This window comes from Lissotriton helveticus, chromosome 1_2, assembly GCF_964261635.1.
Source record: "Lissotriton helveticus chromosome 1_2, aLisHel1.1, whole genome shotgun sequence".
In the NCBI taxonomy this organism is placed as follows: Eukaryota; Metazoa; Chordata; class Amphibia; order Caudata; family Salamandridae; genus Lissotriton; species Lissotriton helveticus.
The window spans coordinates 343,116,327-343,119,758 of record NC_136058.1 but is presented as its reverse complement, the minus strand read 5'-3'; the positions used below and the strand labels follow the sequence as shown (position 1 = coordinate 343,119,758).

At 53.1% G+C, this 3,432-nt stretch overlaps 1 non-coding gene across 1 annotated transcript; it reads right to left on the bottom strand.

The window, feature by feature from the left end:
* Positions 1-323: 323 nt before the first annotated feature.
* TRNAR-UCU (transfer RNA arginine (anticodon UCU)) lies at positions 324-412 on the bottom strand. Its single transcript is given in 2 exon segments — positions 324-359; positions 376-412. It is a non-coding gene; the product is annotated as a tRNA-Arg (tRNA).
* Between the last annotated feature and the right edge of the window lie 3,020 nt (positions 413-3,432).

The following is a 3,432-nucleotide window of genomic DNA, read 5'->3' as shown; positions in this document are numbered from 1 at the left end:
TAAAGACTCTCTCACACCTGCACGGCACTGAGTGGATGACGCCCCTCCCTGCCCCGTGCACTCTACACACTCAGCACACGGGCAAATGTCCTGTGTGTGAGGAGTATCTGACCACACGTTTTGGCCCATGTGTGATGCTAACAGCTGGGCTTCAGAGGGCTTCATCAGGGTTACCAGGAGCAGGGGCTGCACAGGGCCCCCAGGGCCGGGCTGAGGAACCAAAATCAGCTCTGGGAAAACATGCACAAACCTGCTCCTTGTGCTCTTTCTCAAAATGTATGAATAAACGTTTCTGTCATAATTCGGAGCACTCTGTATCAAAACGACTCTGGTGGGACTCGAACCCACAACCTTTGAATGCCTCCACGGCCAGCCTAGAAGTCCAACGCGCTATCCATTGCGCCACAGAGCCACCTGTTGCATCAGCGACCCAGGATTATAATTGAAATCTATCAACAGTCTCTTTCGTCTTTGATCACTTGTACATAAGTGTCAACAGTGAATAGTTGGTGCTCATGCATTTTGGAGGCCCGAGACAGAGGAGGACGGCGCTCGCTCCCCTTAGAGGGTCTCAGGGGCGTGTGAGGTATTTTGGGCCGAGTTATATTTACCTCCCGCTGGAAGCTTTTCACTGCTGGGCGATGATGGCGTTTATTTCTTCTATCGTGATATGAACGCACCTTACATGTCTCATGATGTTGACCCCGCCCCTTAAACCCACGTACATCCAGACTCCCCGGGGCCCACATGGGGTCCGCTCCTGCCCCTGCTTCAGGGGAGCCCCGAGGCGTGGGTAAAGTCACCCCGGAGCCTCCTCCTGCGCCCTCTCCTGGGTGTAAGTTCCGAGAGTGAAATATTAAATATCACATCATGAATTCACGGTACTGATCCGTAATATACAAGGATCACGTGACACATCTTTCTGCTGGATTCACTTGAGCTCTGACTGGAAAAACCAGAACAATTTGGTGGCTTTTAATTTCGTCTTCTTTAAACACATGAAAGGAAAGCCTCAAAGATACATCTTCTGTTGTGAGACGGTGATCATACACCAGGCTCGATTCTTAACTTGAATCCGTCCTAACATTAAAACGTTGTTACATAAACGGGGGAGCGTTTGTTTTCAGGTCAATTGAAGTTATAGAAAGGAAGTGACTAAATGTCCTGCACTGTAGTGTTGGGCCTCAGGCCCGCATGGCGTAACAAATGGACACAGACACTTGGGAGTATACTTCAGTAACTGGCCACGAGCACGTGCACCCGGGCCCTTTTATTGGCGGGGTCACGTCACTCGTGACAGCCGTGATGGATGGGTGTCAGGGTGCAGTGTGCCCAGCCCTCGAGGGAGTGGCTGGCGTTACAACTTCCTGTGGGACACTAGAATGTGTCTCGCAGGATACTACACTCCTCCCCAACTTTATTTGAGGAACAAACAAAAATGCTAGTCCAACCTGTGGGGATAAAAGAAACAGTTATCTAGTTACCACAGGGTCCATCAGTCTATAGAGTCAGGTGGCAGGACGACAGCAGACCTGGATTGGTGACTTGGTGTAGGAGAGTAGGGTCTGCAATCCTATGATCACCCAGATTTTTGCTTTTTGCTGCACTGGTTTACGACTTTCCCTGGCTGTGGGCCTGCTAATCAGACCCACAGCCTAGCTGTTCTCTCTATCCAAATTGTACTCAGGTACTGAATTGGCACTGGGCCCTCTCCAAGTCCCTGTACCCAGGGCTGAGGTGCACCCAGAAGTCTCCCAGGGGCTGAAGCATGTATTATGCCACCCCTGGATTGACTAACTAAAACTGACACAACTGGCTGCACGACAGCTGGGGCAAGGTGGTGTACTCACCCTTTGCTTTAGATATAGTATACCTATATCTAACCCTAAAATGGACACACAGATCTCCTATCAGTCACTCCTATGGCAGGCCTTAACAATCCTGAAGGCAGAGTGCTTGGAATCGTGTGAGATGGTGCTCTGGCATGAGCTGAGCCTGTCTGCGGCTTTCGGGATCCATCCCTTAGCCGTTTCCATGATATCGCATACCATATACTCTTAAGTGCATTATAATCCTCGCGGTTAAATGCCAACTCTGGTATCGCTTTATCAAAACATGTCGAGTAAGGTGTCATACGAATTGGAATACTAACCCCTCGCCAATTCTGGCGACGGGGTTAGCATTCCACCCTTCTAGAGGGACACGACATGCATGTAACCTATAACCCGGTTAAAAGTCAGACAGAGCCTTAGCATCCACAAAATGGATGCTGCCACCGAGACACAAGTCTGCCCTCCTGCTGCTGGGAGTCCTCCCAGAGCAGGAGATAAGGACAAAGGGTTTCCTGCCAGGGGCGGTGCCAGCACCGTCCCAGACAGGGTTTTGTGTATTGTAGGTAGGCAGGGCTTTAGAGGAAGGTGACTGCACGTGGCACCCCGGTGCTCACTGTGCATAGGCTGGCTGGAACCAGTTCCAGGGTCACTCCAGACCCTGTGCTGGGGAAAAGCCCGCCAAGGAAGTGGGTGTAACCACCCCCCTCCCAGTCCCACCCATAGGGCAGGACTTAGTCGCGTGCCAGCCCCTTTTTACAGGATAAAGGTAGAGACTGGCCCCCTTCCAAATCAGATCATCTTTGAATCCTGAAACTACTTTCCACGAAAGGAACTCAAGACTTCTTCCTAAGATTTCTCCCTTGTGACTAAGGAGTAGTCACCCTGCATCCGCAGGCACCATCTAAGAACACTGCGGTCTGCTGCAAGTCCTTCCTCCGGAATCCGACTGCCCAGCTCGACGAGAACCGGCTTCCCTGGCACCTCTGACCTCTACCCACCTCTACAGCCCAGCTGAGAACCGTGGGTGCGACGAGACCTCAAGGGACCGGCCATCTGCAAGACTGCACGACTTCTTTCCAGCAAGCCCGCCGAGTGAATTCCTGGTGAGTGCTTTGGGGTCCGAGAAGCCCCCACCCTGAGCAGCTCCAGCACCGAAGAGCAGCCCCCCAGCATCTCCACGATCTGCGTGGGGCCCTTCTGCTTTCCGCTGCTCACCGCGTTGTTTGGCTACTAGCCCGTTGGCTTGTGGCCTTCCTGACGACGCCCGACGACATTTCTGCTGCTGGTCTGGTTGCTCCAGACTGGCCCTTGCTCCCTTCCAGAAGAGGAGCACCCCGGACCCTCCTGGTCCACTCAAGACGCCATTTTGAGTCCACCGCGTGGGCTTGAATTAGCCAAGGCTTGTTGCCCACTCCTGGGTAACTTCGACGCCGACGACTTCATCCTTCGTGGGACAGCTCGCACCTCCATCCTGGTCGCCGACAACGCCTCCTGGTCCGAGAGACTGCAGAGCCCAGCAGCGCCCACTCACCTGACTGCGGTGACTTCGCCCGGTGCCATCCTGGTGCCCACTTAATCACTGGCTAGTGATTCAAGAACT